Source organism: Medicago sativa, chromosome 6 (assembly GCF_051527215.1).
Source record: "Medicago sativa cultivar Bolivia chromosome 6, Bolivia_mono, whole genome shotgun sequence".
NCBI classification, from domain to species: domain Eukaryota; kingdom Viridiplantae; phylum Streptophyta; class Magnoliopsida; order Fabales; family Fabaceae; genus Medicago; species Medicago sativa.
The window spans coordinates 98,621,480-98,641,868 of NC_140754.1; the positions used below are offsets into that span (position 1 = coordinate 98,621,480).

At 38.0% G+C, this 20,389-nt stretch overlaps 1 long non-coding RNA gene across 1 annotated transcript; it reads left to right on the top strand.

The window, feature by feature from the left end:
* The first annotated feature begins 4,772 nt into the window (after window positions 1-4,772).
* On the top strand, window positions 4,773-6,939 carry LOC146918771 (uncharacterized). Its single transcript, XR_015016371.1, has 2 exons — window positions 4,773-4,896; window positions 6,742-6,939. It is a non-coding gene; the product is annotated as an uncharacterized LOC146918771 (long non-coding RNA).
* Window positions 6,940-20,389: the final 13,450 nt, after the last annotated feature.

Consider the following 20,389-nt stretch of genomic DNA (forward strand, 5'->3'; position numbering starts at 1 on the left):
TACGGCCAAAATGGAGTTTAAGAAAATCTCCTCGTTAATTTAGGAAATTACTCGTTTTCGACCCTTTTTTATAAGGAAGGCCATAAAGTGGCCGGTTTGTATTGAATCTTAGCATGGGACAATTCGTTGGATAGGTAAACAACATAGCTACGACTTCCATGGGATATTTTTGCATTTTTTAAAAATTCAGCCAAAATGGAGGTTAAGAAAATCTCCTTGTTAATTTGGGACATTACTCGTTTTCGACCCTTTTTTACTAGGAAGGCCATAATGTGGCCGATTTGCATTGAATCTTAGCGTGTGACAATTCGTTGGATAGATAAACAACATAACTATGACTTCCAAGGGATATTTTTGCATTCTCTAAAAATTTGGCCAAAATGGAGGTTAAGAAAATCTCCTCATTAATTTAGGACATTACTCGTTTTCGACCCATTTTTACTAGGAAGGCCTTAAAGTGGCCGATTTGTATTGAATCTTAGCATGTGACAATTCGTTGGATAGGTAAACTACATAACTACGACTTCCATGGGATATTTTTGCATTCTCTAAAAATACGGCCAAAATGGAGTTTAAGAAAATCTCCTCGTTAATTTAGGACATTACTCGTTTTCGACCCATTTTTACTAGGAAGGCCATAAAGTGGCCGATTTGTATTGAATCTTAGCATGTGACAATTCGTTGGATAGGTAAACAACATAACTACGACTTCCATGGGATATTTTTGCATTCTCTAAAAATTTAGCCAATATGGAGGTTAAGAAAATCTCCTCATTAATTTAGGACATTACTCGTTTTCGACCCATTTTTACTAGGAAGGCCATAAAGTGGCCGATTTGTATTGAATCTTAGCATGTGACAATTCGTTGGATAGGTAAACAACATAACTACGACTTCCACGGGATATTTTTGCATTCTCTAAAAATTTAGCCAAAATGGAGGTTAAGAAAATCCCCTCGTTAATTTAGGACATTACTCGTTTTCGACCCTTTTTTATAAGGAAGGCCATAAAGTGGCCGGTTTGTATTGAATCTTAGCATGGGACAATTCGTTGGATAGGTAAACAACATAGCTACGACTTCCATGGGATATTTTTGCATTTTTTAAAAATTCAGCCAAAATGGAGGTTAAGAAAATCTCCTTGTTAATTTGGGACATTACTCGTTTTCGACCCTTTTTTACTAGGAAGGCCATAATGTGGCTGATTTGCATTGAATCTTAGCATGTGACAATTCGTTGGATAGGTAAACAACATAACTACGACTTCCAGGGGATATTTTTGCATTCTCTAAAAATTCGGCCAAAATGGAGGTTAAGAAAATCTCCTCGTTAATTTAGGACATTACTCGTTTTCGACCCATTTTTACTAGGAAGGCCATAAAGTGGCCGATTTGTATTGAATCTTAGCATGTGACAATTCGTTGGATAGGTAAACAACATAACTACGACTTCCATGGGATATTTTTGCATTCTCTAAAAATACGGCCAAAATGGAGTTTAAGAAAATCCCCTCGTTAATTTAGGACATTACTCGTTTTCGACCCATTTTTACTAGGAAGGCCATAAAGTGGCCGATTTGTATTGAATCTTAGCATGTGACAATTCGTTGGATAGGTAAACAACATAACTACGACTTCCATGGGATATTTTTGCATTTTTTAAAAATTCAGCCAAAATGGAGGTTAAGAAAATCTCCTCGTTAATTTAGGACATTGCTCGTTTTCGACCCTTTTTTACTAGGAAGGCCATAAAGTGGCCGGTTTGTATTGAATCTTAGCATGGGACAATTCGTTGGATAGGTAAACAACATAGCTACGACTTCCATGGGATATTTTTGCATTTTTTAAAAATTCAGCCAAAATGGAGGTTAAGAAAATCTCCTCGTTAATTTGGGACATTACTCGTTTTCGGCCCTTTTTTATTAGGAAGGCCATAATGTGGCTGATTTGCATTGAATCTTAGCGTGTGACAATTCATTGGATAGGTAAACAACATAACTACGACTTCCATGGGATATTTTTGCATTCTCTAAAAATTCGGCCAAAATGGAGGTTAAGAAAATCTCCTCGTTAATTTAGGACATTACTCGTTTTCGACCCATTTTTACTAGGAAGGCCATAAAGTGGCCGATTTTTATTGAATCTTAGCATGTGACAATTTGTTGGATAGGTAAACAACATAACTACGACTTCCATGGGATATTTTTGCATTATCTAAAAATTTAGCCAAAATGGAGGTTAAGAAAATCCCCTCGTTAATTTAGGACATTACTCGTTTTCGACCCATTTTTACTAGGAAGGCCATAAAGTGGCCGGTTTGTATTGAATCTTAGCATGGGACAATTCGTTGGATAGGTAAACAACATAGCTACGACTTCCATGGGATATTTTTGCATTTTTTAAAAATTCAGCCAAAATGGAGGTTAAGAAAATCTCCTCGTTAATTTGGGACATTACTCGTTTTCGACCCTTTTTTATTAGGAAGGCCATAATGTGGCTGATTTGCATTGAATCTTAGCGTGTGACAATTCATTGGATAGGTAAACAACATAACTACGACTTCCATGGGATATTTTTGCATTCTCTAAAAATTCGGCCAAAATGGAGGTTAAGAAAATCTCCTCGTTAATTTAGGACATTACTCGTTTTCGACCCATTTTTACTAGGAAGGCCATAAAGTGGCCGGTTTGTATTGAATCTTAGCATGGGACAATTCGTTGGATAGGTAAACAACATAGCTACGACTTCCATGGAATATTTTTGCATTTTTTAAAAATTCAGCCAAAATGGAGGTTAAGAAAATCTCCTTGTTAATTTGGGACATTACTCGTTTTCGACCCATTTTTACTAGGAAGACCATAAAGTGGCCGATTTGTATTGAATCTTAGCATGTGACAATTCGTTGGATAGGTAAACAACATAACTACGACTTCCATGGGATATTTTTGCATTCTCTAAAAATTTAGCCAAAATGGAAGTTAAGAAAATCCCCTCGTTAATTTAGGACATTACTCGTTTTCGACCCTTTTTTATAAGGAAGGCCATAAAGTGGCCGGTTTGTATTGAATCTTAGCATGGGACAATTCGTTGGATAGGTAAACAACATAGCTACGACTTCCATGGGATATTTTTGCATTTTTTAAAAATTCAGCCAAAATGGAGGTTAAGAAAATCTCCTTGTTAATTTGGGACATTACGCGTTTTCGACCCTTTTTTACTAGGAAGGCCATAATGTGGCCGATTTGCATTGAATCTTAGCGTGTGACAATTCGTTGGATAGGTAAACAACATAACTATGACGTCCATGGGATATTTTTGCATTCTCTAAAAATTTGGCCAAAATGGAGGTTAACAAAATCTCCTCATTAATTTAGGACATTACTCGTTTTCGACCCATTTTTACTAGGAAGGCCTTAAAGTGGCCGATTTGTATTGAATCTTAGCATGTGACAATTCGTTGGATAGGTAAACAACATAACTACGGCTTCCATGGGATATTTTTGCATTCTCTAAAAATACGGCCAAAATGGAGTTTAAGAAAATCTCCTCGTTAATTTAGGACATTACTCATTTTCGACCCATTTTTACTAGGAAGGCCATAAAGTGGCCGATTTGTATTGAATCTTAGCATGTGACAATTCGTTTTATAGGTAAACAACATAACTACGACTTCCATGGGATATTTTTGCATTCTCTAAAAATTTAGCCAAAATCGAGGTTAAGAAAATCCCCTCGTTAATTCAGGACATTACTCGTTTTCGACCCTTTTTTATAAGGAAGGCCATAAAGTGGCCGGTTTGTATTGAATCTTAGCATGGGACAATTCGTTGGATAGGTAAACAACATAGCTACGACTTCCATGGGATATTTTTGCATTTTTTAAAAATTCAGCCAAAATGGAGGTTAAGAAAATCTCCTTGTTAATTTGGGACATTACTCGTTTTCGACCCATTTTTACTAGGAAGGCCATAATGTGGCCGATTTGCATTGAATCTTAGCGTGTGACAATTCGTTGGATAGGTAAACAACATAACTATGACTTCCATGGGATATTTTTGCATTCTCTAAAAATTTGGCCAAAATGGAGGTTAAGAAAATCTCCTCATTAATTTAGGACATTACTCGTTTTCGACCCATTTTTACTAGGAAGGCCTTAAAGTGGCCGATTTGTATTGAATCTTAGCATGTGACAATTCGTTAGATAGGTAAACAACATAACTACGACTTCCATGGGATATTTTTGCATTCTCTAAAAATTTAGCCAATATGGAGGTTAAGAAAATCCCCTCGTTAATTTAGGACATTACTCGTTTTCGACCCTTTTTTATAAGGAAGGCCATAAAGTGGCCGGTTTGTATTGAATCTTAGCATGGGACATGTAATATCCCGCTTATCAGTAACGGAATATTACCCATCAGACGTGTCAGAGGACAAATATTCATGGAAATGTCTATTAATGGCATAAGTCATGTATGAACTAGATATCAGAGATTAAGTGTTACAGAACGTCAAGTACGACGGAAGAATGTTTTTATGAAATATCAGTCAAGCAGGGGTTTATGTATCAGTGTCAGGTTAAGCGCGATCAAGACGAAGGGCATTTAAGTAAACTCGCACAAGGGAGTATATAAGTGTTTTTGGGGCCAAAATATTCATTTTCCCATTTCACTTCTCTCTCTAGGTTTTGGAAAACCTTTCTCTCCCCCTTCTCTCTAAGAATTGCGCCTCCCTCTCCTCTCTAAGTCATCCAAACTTCTTCAATACATGATCAAGCATGGCTTAACAAGCAAGAAACACGTAGAGGAAGAGATTAAAGTATGGTTTGGTGAAAAAGGGCTAAGGATCAAAAGCTAGGGTTTGAGCTTGGAACTTGAAGAATATGCAAGGATCATGTTAGGTGAGTTCCATAGATAGAATACCCACCTTTGGGTTTGTGTAATCTTGTAGAAAAATCATGTTTTATGTTAGTTTTGCTTTTATGAAATTTAAGTAACCCCAAGGTAATTCTTGTTGTTTACATGCTAAAAATTGCCATGAGATATGTTTAAATGAAGCTATATATGTTGTTGGATGTATTGGTGCATTACAGGGTCCAATTGGTCGAGTTTTGGGTCGAAAATGGCGAAAACCCGTAGCCGAAAGCACCGAAAACGCAAAAATTCGCAGCGCTGCGCCTGTACAAGGGCGCTAGGCGCCCACAAGTCAGGGAGCCAGCGCTAGGCGCCCTCCCTCTGGCGCCAGGCGCCCCAGACAGGACAACGATCGCGTTGTTCTGCGCTCGGGTGCTTGGGGGCAGTCGCGTGGGGGTCCGTAGCGATCGTTTCGGTGTATTCTTGTACTGTTTTTACTTATCTTTCTACTGGTACAAGCTTAGCTTTATCAAATCATGAAATTTATAAACGGCTCGTAACTTGGGTTTATGGCATTTTCGGTCTTCAGAAAGTATTGAAAATTTGCACACATCGTCAATTGATCCTTGCACCATTAATCATGGCAATCTTAGCATGTATTACAAGGATCGCTCAAGAGAGTTTTAGCCGAATTATTCGGGTAGCAAAGAACTAGGCATGGGATGAAAGTAGAGCCTTGACATAGCTTGTCAAGAACTAGAATAGTTAGTAGAGAATAGAATGTTAGGCATGAGTAGTATGCTTGACTAGTTGCGAAGTGGCATAGAGTAATCTCTTCGAATAGAAACTAGAGTGCCATAATTGATTAGATATCTCTTCACATAGCAAGTTAAGCAAGCATATAATTTACCTCTAGTCGGATCGTATAGGCATCCGAGGTAAAAGAGATAGCTAGCATAGATTTAATACTCATGCATTTATAGACCCAAACTTTAAAGTTAAAGGTGTCATGTCTCTTGTGTCCACACTAGGTTGGCTCAGGGGGTTTCCATTAGGTGAAACGGGGTTAGCCGTAAGGAACCCGCATGTCACTTAGTAAGTAAGATGTGGTGGTCGTGTCTCTTGTGTCCACACTAGGTTGGTTCAAGAGGTTTCCATTAGGTGAAATGGGGTTAGCCGTAAGGATCCCGCACGTCACTGCAGGAGTACCGTTGGTTTATACCTTAGATAGGTTTCCATCGGATAGATAGGGATTGCGCTCGGGGTTACTCCACTCGGGGCTTTCCGTAAAATGAACTCAGATAATAATTGTTTGTTAAACGCTAACTTTATGAATAAACTTGACTATGCATATTTATTAGATATATTTATGTTATGTCATAGAGCCTTGACGTAGATCGTCAAGAATAGCAGTGCCTTGACGTAGATCGTCAAGAATAGTAGAACATAGACGTAGATCGTCAATGACTAGTATGATAGCAAGATAGAATATGTTGTTAGATACAACATAGCTATGCATAGAGCAAGTATAGAGAAAGATATGCCGATGACGATCTTAGATTTCCCCTAATCGTCCGGTTTAGAATTGTGTCATGATTATAGTATGTTTAGGCCTCGATACGTAGAGCGTATTCTTGGCGTTGCGGTTTTAGATTCCCTTCGACCGCCATGACACGTATAGGAAGTGAAGCCTATAACAAGTGAGATAAGGCTATGACGGCCCTAGTATGCACACCGTCTAAGTATGCAATGTCCCCACACACGTATAATCAACCGGCAGGTTGTATTTTAGACACGTGGTGACCGTAGGTTTTCCCTGAGGTTGCCTATAGCCTAGGATTTAGGGGAACTCACTGAGACATTATGTCTCATCCCAATCCTTTTTGTTTCAGATAAACAGGTTGGATTAGCAAGCTAGTAGCCGAATGGATGATGCGACAAGTGTTCGTTCGTACCCGCCGCAGGATGAGATGGATATTCAAGGATGCATCTATTATATTTTTTTTAGAGAAGTTGAGTTATGTTCTTTGTACGAACGCATTTGGTTGTACATATATATTCATTCGTAGTTTATTGTTGTAAATTTTTAATGTATCCAATACTAAACTTAACGCACGTGCTAGACATTCTAGATACGTCTAGTATGGGTAGCGTGGTGGGCATGTAACACCCACGTCGTGGCTTTCGATATCCCGCTAGGTGGATACGAAAGGTTCCCGACCTAAGGGGAACGGTTTAAGCCGCAAGGGACCCCCACGACAATAGTAGGAACCGAAACACATCGGAATGAGAGGGATCCGGAGGCCGTGTAGGTATGGGACTACATGGTTGAAGGAAGGCTTATAAGAATTGTTAGGTACTACCCATATCAACAAGATGCATCTTCTTTTCGGGAGCTCAATCCATAGGAACTCCACGGTTAAGCGTGCTTGGCTTGGAGTAGTACTAGGATGGGTGACCTACCGGGAAGTTTCCCGGTAAGCATGTGAGTGAGGACAAAGCATGCTGAAAAGACTCGTGTTGGTTTGTGGGGTTAGTCGGCAATCCTGTAAGCAGTCTGGGATGTTACACTTGGTATCAGAGCAGACCTCTCCCAGTACGGTGTGGTTCGGGGACGAACCAGGCGGAAGCTGGTGGGCATGTAACACCCACGTCGTGGCTTTCGATATCCCGCTAGGTGGATACGAAAGGTTCCCGACCTAAGGGGAACGGTTTAAGCCGCAAGGGACCCCCACGACAATAGTAGGAACCGAAACACATCGGAATGAGAGGGATCCGGAGGCCGTGTAGGTATGGGACTACATGGTTGAAGGAAGGCTTATAAGAAATGTTAGGTACTACCCATATCAACAAGATGCATCTTCTTTTCGGGAGCTCAATCCATAGGAACTCCACGGTTAAGCGTGCTTGGCTTGGAGTAGTACTAGGATGGGTGACCTACCGGGAAGTTTCCCGGTAAGCATGTGAGTGAGGACAAAGCATGCTGAAAAGACTCGTGTTGGTTTGTGGGGTTAGTCGGCAATCCTGTAAGCAGTCTGGGATGTTACAGGACAATTCGTTGGATAGGTAAACAACATAGCTACGACTTCCATGGGATATTTTTGCATTTTTTAAAAATTCAGCCAAAATGGAGGTTAAGAAAATCTCCTTGTTAATTTGGGACATTACTCGTTTTCGACCCTTTTTTACTAGGAAGGCCATAATGTGGCCGATTTGCATTGAATCTTAGCGTGTGACAATTCGTTGGATAGGTAAACAACATAACTATGACGTCCATGGGATATTTTTGCATTCTCTAAAAATTTGGCCAAAATGGAGGTTAAGAAAATCTCCTCATTAATTTAGGACATTACTCGTTTTCGACCCATTTTTACTAGGAAGGCCTTAAAGTGGCCGATTTGTATTGAATCTTAGCATGTGACAATTCGTTGGATAGGTAAACAACATAACTACGACTTCCATGGGATATTTTTGCATTCTCTAAAAATACGGCCAAAATGGAGTTTAAGAAAATCTCCTCGTTAATTTAGGACATTACTCATTTTCGACCCATTTTTACTAGGAAGGCCATAAAGTGGCCGATTTGTATTGAATCTTAGCATGTGACAATTCGTTGGATAGGTAAACAACATAACTACGACTTCCATGGGATATTTTTGCATTCTCTAAAAATTTAGCCAAAATCGAGGTTAAGAAAATCCCCTCGTTAATTCAGGACATTACTCGTTTTCGACCCTTTTTTATAAGGAAGGCCATAAAGTGGCCGGTTTGTATTGAATCTTAGCATGGGACAATTCGTTGGATAGGTAAACAACATAGCTACGACTTCCATGGGATATTTTTGCATTTATTAAAAATTCAGCCAAAATGGAGGTTAAGAAAATCTCCTCGTTAATTTGGGACATTACTCGTTTTCGACCCTTTTTTACTAGGAAGGCCATAATGTGGCTGATTTGCATTGAATCTTAGCGTGTGACAATTCGTTGGATAGGTAAACAACATAACTACGACTTCCATGGGATATTTTTGCATTCTCTAAAAATTCGGCCAAAATGGAGGTTAAGAAAATCTCCTCGTTAATTTAGGGCATTACTCGTTTTCGACCCATTTTTACTAGGAAGACCATAAAGTGGCCGATTTGTATTGAATCTTAGCATGTGACAATTCGTTGGATAGGTAAACAACATAACTACGACTTCCATGGGATATTTTTGCATTCTCTAAAAATTTAGCCAAAATGGAGGTTAAGAAAATCCCCTCGTTAATTTAGGACATTACTCGTTTTCGACCCTTTTTTATAAGGAAGGCCATAAAGTGGCCGGTTTGTATTGAATCTTAGCATGGGACAATTCGTTGGATAGGTAAACAACATAGCTACGACTTCCATGGGATATTTTTGCATTTTTTAAAAATTCAGCCAAAATGGAGGTTAAGAAAATCTCCTTGTTAATTTGGGACATTACTCGTTTTCGACCCTTTTTTATAAGGAAGGCCATAAAGTGGCCGGTTTGTATTGAATCTTAGCATGGGACAATTCGTTGGATAGGTAAACAACATAACTATGACTTCCATGGGATATTTTTGCATTCTCTAAAAATTCAGCCAAAATGGGGGTTAAGAAAATATCCTTGTTAATTTGGGACATTACTCGTTTTCGACCCTTTTTTAGTAGGAAGGCCATAATGTGGCCGATTTGCATTGAATCTTAGCGTGTGACAATTCGTTGGATAGGTAAACAACATAACTACGACTTCCATGGGATATTTTTACATTCTCTAAAAATTCAGCCAAAATGGAGGTTAAGAAAATCCCCTCGTTAATTTAGGACATTACTCATTTTCGACCCTTTTTTATAAGGAAGACCATAAAGTGGGCGGTTTGTATTGAATCTTAGCATGGGACAATTTGTTGGATAGGTAAACAACATAGCTGCGACTTCCATGGGATATTTTTGCATCTTTTAAAAATTCAGCCAAAATGGGGGTTAAGAAAATATCCTCGTTAATTTGGGACATTACTCGTTTTCGACCCTTTTTTAGTAGGAAGGCCATAATGTGGCCGATTTGCATTGAATCTTAGCGTGTGACAATTCGTTGGATAGGTAAACAGCATAACTACGACTTCCATGGGATATTTTTGCATTCTCTAAAAATTCAGCCAAAATGGGGGTTAAGAAAATATCCTCGTTAATTTTTGACATTACTCGTTTTCGACCCTTTTTTAGTAGGAAGGCCATAATGTGGCCGATTTGCATTGAATCTTAGCGTGTGACAATTCGTTGGATAGGTAAACAACATAACTATGACTTCCATGGGATATTTTTGCATTCTCTAAAAATTCAGCCAAAATGGGGGTTAAGAAAATATCCTCGTTAATTTGGGACATTACTCGTTTTCGACCCTTTTTTAGTAGGAAGGCCATAATGTGGCCGATTTGCATTGAATCTTAGCGTGTGACAATTCGTTGGATAGGTAAACAACATAACTATGACTTCCATGGGATATTTTTGCATTCTCTAAAAATTCAGCCAAAATGGGGGTTAAGAAAATATCCTCGTTAATTTGGGACATTACTCGTTTTCGACCCTTTTTTAGTAGGAAGGCCATAATGTGGCCGATTTGCATTGAATCTTAGCGTGTGACAATTCGTTGGATAGGTAAACAACATAACTACGACTTCCATGGGATATTTTTGCATTCTCTAAAAATTCAGCCAAAATGGGGGTTAAGAAAATATTCTCGTTAATTTGGGACATTACTCGTTTTCGACCCTTTTTTAGTAGGAAGGCCATAATGTGGCCGATTTGCATTGAATCTTAGCATGGGACAATTCGTTGGATAGGTAAACAACATAGCTACGACTTCCATGGGATATTTTTGCATTTTTTAAAAATTCAGCCAAAATGGAGGTTAAGAAAATCTCCTCGTTAATTTGGGACATTACTCGTTTTCGACCCATTTTTACTAGGAAGGCCATAATGTGGCCGATTTGCATTGAATCTTAGCGTGTGACTATTCGTTGGATAGGTAAACAACATAACTATGACTTCCATGGGATATTTTTGCATTCTCTAAAAATTCAGCCAAAATGGGGGTTAAGAAAATATCCTTGTTAATTTGGGACATTACTCGTTTTCGACCCTTTTTTAGTAGGAAGGCCATAATGTGGCCGATTTGCATTGAATCTTAGCGTGTGACAATTCGTTGGATAGGTAAACAGCATAACTACGACTTCCATGGGATATTTTTGCATTCTCTAAAAATTCAGCCAAAATGGGGGTTAAGAAAATATCCTCGTTAATTTTTGACATTACTCGTTTTCGACCCTTTTTTAGTAGGAAGGCCATAATGTGGCCGATTTGCATTGAATCTTAGCGTGTGACAATTCGTTGGATAGGTAAACAACATAACTATGACTTCCATGGGATATTTTTGCATTCTCTAAAAATTCAGCCAAAATGGGGGTTAAGAAAATATCCTCGTTAATTTGGGACATTACTCGTTTTCGACCCTTTTTTAGTAGGAAGGCCATAATGTGGCCGATTTGCATTGAATCTTAGCGTGTGACAATTCGTTGGATAGGTAAACAACATAACTATGACTTCCATGGGATATTTTTGCATTCTCTAAAAATTCAGCCAAAATGGGGGTTAAGAAAATATCCTCGTTAATTTGGGACATTACTCGTTTTCGACCCTTTTTTAGTAGGAAGGCCATAATGTGGCCGATTTGCATTGAATCTTAGCGTGTGACAATTCGTTGGATAGGTAAACAACATAACTACGACTTCCATGGGATATTTTTGCATTCTCTAAAAATTCAGCCAAAATGGGGGTTAAGAAAATATTCTCGTTAATTTGGGACATTACTCGTTTTCGACCCTTTTTTAGTAGGAAGGCCATAATGTGGCCGATTTGCATTGAATCTTAGCATGGGACAATTCGTTGGATAGGTAAACAACATAGCTACGACTTCCATGGGATATTTTTGCATTTTTTAAAAATTCAGCCAAAATGGAGGTTAAGAAAATCTCCTCGTTAATTTGGGACATTACTCGTTTTCGACCCATTTTTACTAGGAAGGCCATAATGTGGCCGATTTGCATTGAATCTTAGCGTGTGACTATTCGTTGGATAGGTAAACAACATAACTATGACTTCCATGGGATATTTTTGCATTCTCTAAAAATTCAGCCAAAATGGGGGTTAAGAAAATATCCTTGTTAATTTGGGACATTACTCGTTTTCGACCCTTTTTTAGTAGGAAGGCCATAATGTGGCCGATTTGCATTGAATCTTAGCGTGTGACAATTCGTTGGATAGGTAAACAACATAACTACGACTTCCATGGGATATTTTTGCATTCTCTAAAAATTCAGCCAAAATGGAGGTTAAGAAAATCCCCTCGTTAATTTAGGACATTACTCGTTTTCGACCCTTTTTTATAAGGAAGGCCATAAAGTGGGCGGTTTGTATTGAATCTTAGCATGGGACAATTTGTTGGATAGGTAAACAACATAGCTACGACTTCCATGGGATATTTTTGCATTTTTTAAAAATTCAGCCAAAATGGAGGTTAAGAAAATCTCCTCGTTAATTTGGGACATTACTCGTTTTCGACCCTTTTTTACTAGGAAGGCCATTATGTGGCCGATTTGCATTGAATCTTAGCGTGTGACAATTTGTTGGATATGTAAACAACATAACTATGACTTCCATGGGATATTTTTGCATTCTCTAAAAATTCAGCCAAAATGGGGGTTAAGAAAATATCCTCGTTAATTTGGGACATTACTCGTTTTCGACCCTTTTTTAGTAGGAAGGCCATAATGTGGCCGATTTGCATTGAATCTTAGCGTGTGACAATTCGTTGGATAGGTAAACAGCATAACTACGACTTCCATGGGATATTTTTGCATTCTCTAAAAATTCAGCCAAAATGGGGGTTAAGAAAATATCCTCGTTAATTTTTGACATTACTCGTTTTCGACCCTTTTTTAGTAGGAAGGCCATAATGTGGCCGATTTGCATTGAATCTTAGCGTGTGACAATTCGTTGGATAGGTAAACAACATAACTATGACTTCCATGGGATATTTTTGCATTCTCTAAAAATTCAGCCAAAATGGGGGTTAAGAAAATATCCTCGTTAATTTGGGACATTACTCGTTTTCGACCCTTTTTTAGTAGGAAGGCCATAATGTGGCCGATTTGCATTGAATCTTAGCGTGTGACAATTCGTTGGATAGGTAAACAACATAACTATGACTTCCATGGGATATTTTTGCATTCTCTAAAAATTCAGCCAAAATGGGGGTTAAGAAAATATCCTCGTTAATTTGGGACATTACTCGTTTTCGACCCTTTTTTAGTAGGAAGGCCATAATGTGGCCGATTTGCATTGAATCTTAGCGTGTGACAATTCGTTGGATAGGTAAACAACATAACTACGACTTCCATGGGATATTTTTGCATTCTCTAAAAATTCAGCCAAAATGGGGGTTAAGAAAATATCCTCGTTAATTTGGGACATTACTCGTTTTCGACCCTTTTTTAGTAGGAAGGCCATAATGTGGCCGATTTGCATTGAATCTTAGCATGGGACAATTCGTTGGATAGGTAAACAACATAGCTACGACTTCCATGGGATATTTTTGCATTTTTTAAAAATTCAGCCAAAATGGAGGTTAAGAAAATCTCCTCGTTAATTTGGGACATTACTCGTTTTCGACCCATTTTTACTAGGAAGGCCATAATGTGGCCGATTTGCATTGAATCTTAGCGTGTGACTATTCGTTGGATAGGTAAACAACATAACTATGACTTCCATGGGATATTTTTGCATTCTCTAAAAATTCAGCCAAAATGGGGGTTAAGAAAATATCCTTGTTAATTTGGGACATTACTCGTTTTCGACCCTTTTTTAGTAGGAAGGCCATAATGTGGCCGATTTGCATTGAATCTTAGCGTGTGACAATTCGTTGGATAGGTAAACAACATAACTACGACTTCCATGGGATATTTTTGCATTCTCTAAAAATTCAGCCAAAATGGAGGTTAAGAAAATCCCCTCGTTAATTTAGGACATTACTCGTTTTCGACCCTTTTTTATAAGGAAGGCCATAAAGTGGGCGGTTTGTATTGAATCTTAGCATGGGACAATTTGTTGGATAGGTAAACAACATAGCTACGACTTCCATGGGATATTTTTGCATTTTTTAAAAATTCAGCCAAAATGGAGGTTAAGAAAATCTCCTCGTTAATTTGGGACATTACTCGTTTTCGACCCTTTTTTACTAGGAAGGCCATAATGTGGCCGATTTGCATTGAATCTTAGCGTGTGACAATTTGTTGGATATGTAAACAACATAACTATGACTTCCATGGGATATTTTTGCATTCTCTAAAAATTCAGCCAAAATGGGGGTTAAGAAAATATCCTCGTTAATTTGGGACATTACTCGTTTTCGACCCTTTTTTAGTAGGAAGGCCATAATGTGGCCGATTTGCATTGAATCTTAGCGTGTGACAATTCGTTGGATAGGTAAACAGCATAACTACGACTTCCATGGGATATTTTTGCATTCTCTAAAAATTCAGCCAAAATGGGGGTTAAGAAAATATCCTCGTTAATTTTTGACATTACTCGTTTTCGACCCTTTTTTAGTAGGAAGGCCATAATGTGGCCGATTTGCATTGAATCTTAGCGTGTGACAATTCGTTGGATAGGTAAACAACATAACTATGACTTCCATGGGATATTTTTGCATTCTCTAAAAATTCAGCCAAAATGGGGGTTAAGAAAATATCCTCGTTAATTTGGGACATTACTCGTTTTCGACCCTTTTTTAGTAGGAAGGCCATAATGTGGCCGATTTGCATTGAATCTTAGCGTGTGACAATTCGTTGGATAGGTAAACAACATAACTACGACTTCCATGGGATATTTTTGCATTCTCTAAAAATTCAGCCAAAATGGGGGTTAAGAAAATATCCTCGTTAATTTGGGACATTACTCGTTTTCGACCCTTTTTTAGTAGGAAGGCCATAATGTGGCCGATTTGCATTGAATCTTAGCATGGGACAATTCGTTGGATAGGTAAACAACATAGCTACGACTTCCATGGGATATTTTTGCATTTTTTAAAAATTCAGCCAAAATGGAGGTTAAGAAAATCTCCTCGTTAATTTGGGACATTACTCGTTTTCGACCCATTTTTACTAGGAAGGCCATAATGTGGCCGATTTGCATTGAATCTTAGCGTGTGACTATTCGTTGGATAGGTAAACAACATAACTATGACTTCCATGGGATATTTTTGCATTCTCTAAAAATTCAGCCAAAATGGGGGTTAAGAAAATATCCTTGTTAATTTGGGACATTACTCGTTTTCGACCCTTTTTTAGTAGGAAGGCCATAATGTGGCCGATTTGCATTGAATCTTAGCGTGTGACAATTCGTTGGATAGGTAAACAACATAACTACGACTTCCATGGGATATTTTTGCATTCTCTAAAAATTCAGCCAAAATGGAGGTTAAGAAAATCCCCTCGTTAATTTAGGACATTACTCGTTTTCGACCCTTTTTTATAAGGAAGGCCATAAAGTGGGCGGTTTGTATTGAATCTTAGCATGGGACAATTTGTTGGATAGGTAAACAACATAGCTACGACTTCCATGGGATATTTTTGCATTTTTTAAAAATTCAGCCAAAATGGAGGTTAAGAAAATCTCCTCGTTAATTTGGGACATTACTCGTTTTCGACCCTTTTTTACTAGGAAGGCCATAATGTGGCCGATTTGCATTGAATCTTAGCGTGTGACAATTCGTTGGATATGTAAACAACATAACTATGACTTCCATGGGATATTTTTGCATTCTCTAAAAATTCAGCCAAAATGGGGGTTAAGAAAATATCCTCGTTAATTTGGGACATTACTCGTTTTCGACCCTTTTTTAGTAGGAAGGCCATAATGTGGCCGATTTGCATTGAATCTTAGCGTGTGACAATTCGTTGGATAGGTAAACAGCATAACTACGACTTCCATGGGATATTTTTGCATTCTCTAAAAATTCAGCCAAAATGGGGGTTAAGAAAATATCCTCGTTAATTTTTGACATTACTCGTTTTCGACCCTTTTTTAGTAGGAAGGCCATAATGTGGCCGATTTGCATTGAATCTTAGCGTGTGACAATTCGTTGGATAGATAAACAACATAACTATGACTTCCATGGGATATTTTTGCATTCTCAAAAAATTCAGCCAAAATGGGGGTTAAGAAAATATCCTCGTTAATTTGGGACATTACTCGTTTTCGACCCTTTTTTAGTAGGAAGGCCATAATGTGGCCGATTTGCATTGAATCTTAGCGTGTGACAATTCGTTGGATAGGTAAACAACATAACTACGACTTCCATGGGATATTTTTGCATTCTCTAAAAATTCAGCCAAAATGGGGGTTAAGAAAATATCCTCGTTAATTTGGGACATTACTCGTTTTCGACCCTTTTTTAGTAGGAAGGCCATAATGTGGCCGATTTGCATTGAATCTTAGCATGTGACAATTCGTTGGATAGGTAAACAACATAACTACGACTTCCATGGGATATTTTTGCATTCTCTAAAAATTCAGCCAAAATGGAGGTTAAGAAAATCCCCTCGTTAATTTAGGACATTACTCGTTTTCGACCCTTTTTTATAAGGAAGGCCATAAAGTGGCCGGTTTGTATTGAATCTTAGCATGGGACAATTCGTTGGATAGGTAAACAACATAACTATGACTTCCATGGGATATTTTTGCATTCTCTAAAAATTCAGCCAAAATGGGGGTTAAGAAAATATCCTTGTTAATTTGGGACATTACTCGTTTTCGACCCTTTTTTAGTAGGAAGGCCATAATGTGGCCGATTTGCATTGAATCTTAGCGTGTGACAATTCGTTGGATAGGTAAACAACATAACTACGACTTCCATAGGATATTTTTACATTCTCTAAAAATTCAGCCAAAATGGAGGTTAAGAAAATCCCCTCGTTAATTTAGGACATTACTCATTTTCGACCCTTTTTTATAAGGAAGACCATAAAGTGGGCGGTTTGTATTGAATCTTAGCATGGGACAATTTGTTGGATAGGTAAACAACATAGCTGCGACTTCCATGGGATATTTTTGCATCTTTTAAAAATTCAGCCAAAATGGAGGTTAAGAAAATCTCCTCGTTAATTTGGGACATTACTCGTTTTCGACCCTTTTTTACTAGGAAGGCCATAATGTGGCCGATTTGCATTGAATCTTAGCGTGTGACAATTCGTTGGATATGTAAACAACATAACTATGACTTCCATGGGATATTTTTGCATTCTCTAAAAATTCAGCCAAAATGGGGGTTAAGAAAATATCCTCGTTAATTTGGGACATTACTCGTTTTCGACCCTTTTTTGGTAGGAAGGCCATAATGTGGCCGATTTGCATTGAATCTTAGCGTGTGACAATTCGTTGGATAGGTAAACAACATAACTACGACTTCCATGGGATATTTTTGCATTCTCTAAAAATTCAGCCAAAATGGGGGTTAAGAAAATATCCTCGTTAATTTTTGACATTACTCGTTTTCGACCCTTTTTTAGTAGGAAGGCCATAATGTGGCCGATTTGCATTGAATCTTAGCGTGTGACAATTCGTTGGATAGATAAACAACATAACTATGACTTCCATGGGATATTTTTGCATTCTCTAAAAATTCAGCCAAAATGGGGGTTAAGAAAATACCTCGTTAATTTGGGACATTACTCGTTTTCGACCCTTTTTTAGTAGGAAGGCCATAATGTGGCCGATTTGCATTGAATCTTAGCGTGTGACAATTTGTTGGATAGGTAAACAACATAACTACGACTTCCATGGGATATTTTTGCATTCTCTAAAAATTCAGCCAAAATGGGGGTTAAGAAAATATCCTCGTTAATTTGGGACATTACTCGTTTTCGACTCTTTTTTAGTAGGAAGGCCATAATGTGGCCGATTTGCATTGAATCTTAGCGTGTGACAATTCGTTGGATAGGTAAACAACATAACTACGACTTCCATGGGATATTTTTGCATTCTCTAAAAATTCAGCCAAAATGGAGGTTAAGAAAATCCCCTCGTTAATTTAGGACATTACTCGTTTTCGACCCTTTTTTATAAGGAAGGCCATAAAGTGGCCGGTTTGTATTGAATCTTAGCATGGGACAATTCGTTGGATAGGTAAACAACATAACTATGACTTCCATGGGATATTTTTGCATTCTCTAAAAATTCAGCCAAAATGGGGGTTAAGAAAATATCCTTGTTAATTTGGGACATTACTCGTTTTCGACCCTTTTTTAGTAGGAAGGCCATAATGTGGCCGATTTGCATTGAATCTTAGCGTGTGACAATTCGTTGGATAGGTAAACAACATAACTACGACTTCCATAGGATATTTTTACATTCTCTAAAAATTCAGCCAAAATGGAAGTTAAGAAAATCCCCTCGTTAATTTAGGACATTACTCATTTTCGACCCTTTTTTATAAGGAAGACCATAAAGTGGGCGGTTTGTATTGAATCTTAGCATGGGACAATTTGTTGGATAGGTAAACAACATAGCTGCGACTTCCATGGGATATTTTTGCATCTTTTAAAAATTCAGCCAAAATGGAGGTTAAGAAAATCTCCTCGTTAATTTGGGACATTACTCGTTTTTGACCCTTTTTTACTAGGAAGGCCATAATGTGGCCGATTTGCATTGAATCTTAGCGTGTGACAATTCGTTGGATAGGTAAACAACATAACTATGACTTCCATGGGATATTTTTGCATTCTCTAAAAATTCAGCCAAAATGGGGGTTAAGAAAATATCCTCGTTAATTTGGGACATTACTCGTTTTTGACCCTTTTTTGGTAGGAAGGCCATAATGTGGCCGATTTGCATTGAATCTTAGCGTGTGACAATTCGTTGGATAGGTAAACAACATAACTACGACTTCCATGGGATATTTTTGCATTCTCTAAAAATTCAGCCAAAATGGGGGTTAAGAAAATATCCTCGTTAATTTGGGACATTACTCGTTTTCGACCCTTTTTTAGTAGGAAGGCCATAATGTGGCCGATTTGCATTGAATCTTAGCGTGTGACAATTCGTTGGATAGGTAAACAACATAACTACGACTTCCATGGGATATTTTTGCATTCTCTAACAATTCAGCCAAAATGGGGGTTAAGAAAATATCCTCGTTAATTTGGGACATTACTCGTTTTCGACCCTTTTTTAGTAGGAAGGCCATAATGTGGCCGATTTGCATTGAATCTTAGCGTGTGACAATTCGTTGGATAGGTAAACAACATAACTACGACTTCCATGGGATATTTTTGCATTCTCTAAAAATTCAGCCAAAATGGGGGTTAAGAAAATATCCTCGTTAATTTGGGACATTACTCGTTTTCGACCCTTTTTTAGTAGGAAGGCCATAATGTGGCCGATTTGCATTGAATCTTAGCGTGTGACAATTCGTTGGATAGGTAAACAACATAACTACGACTTCCATGGGATATTTTTGCATTCTCTAACAATTCAGCCAAAATGGGGGTTAAGAAAATATCCTCGTTAATTTGGGACATTACTCGTTTTCGACCCTTTTTTAGTAGGAAGGCCATAATGTGGCCGATTTGCATTGAATCTTAGCGTGTGACAATTCGTTGGATAGGTAAACAACATAACTACGACTTCCATGGGATATTTTTGCATTCTCTAACAATTCAGCCAAAATGGGGGTTAAGAAAATATCCTCGTTAATTTGGGACATTACTCGTTTTCGACCCTTTTTTAGTAGGAAGGCCATAATGTGGCCGATTTGCATTGAATCTTAGCGTGTGACAATTCGTTGGATAGGTAAACAACATAACTACGACTTCCATGGGATATTTTTGCATTCTCTAAAAATTCAGCCAAAATGGGGGTTAAGAAAATATCCTCGTTAATTTTTGACATTACTCGTTTTCGACCCTTTTTTAGTAGGAAGGCCATAATGTGGCCGATTTGCATTGAATCTTAGCGTGTGACAATTCGTTGGATAGATAAACAACATAACTATGACTTCCATGGGATATTTTTGCATTCTCTAAAAATTCAGCCAAAATGGGGGTTAAGAAAATACCTCGTTAATTTGGGACATTACTCGTTTTCGACCCTTTTTTAGTAGGAAGGCCATAATGTGGCCGATTTGCATTGAATCTTAGCGTGTGACAATTTGTTGGATAGGTAAACAACATAACTACGACTTCCATGGGATATTTTTGCATTCTCTAAAAATTCAGCCAAAATGGGGGTTAAGAAAATATCCTCGTTAATTTGGGACATTACTCGTTTTCGACTCTTTTTTAGTAGGAAGGCCATAATGTGGCCGATTTGCATTGAATCTTAGCGTGTGACAATTCGTTGGATAGGTAAACAACATAACTACGACTTCCATGGGATATTTTTGCATTCTCTAAAAATTCAGCCAAAATGGAGGTTAAGAAAATCCC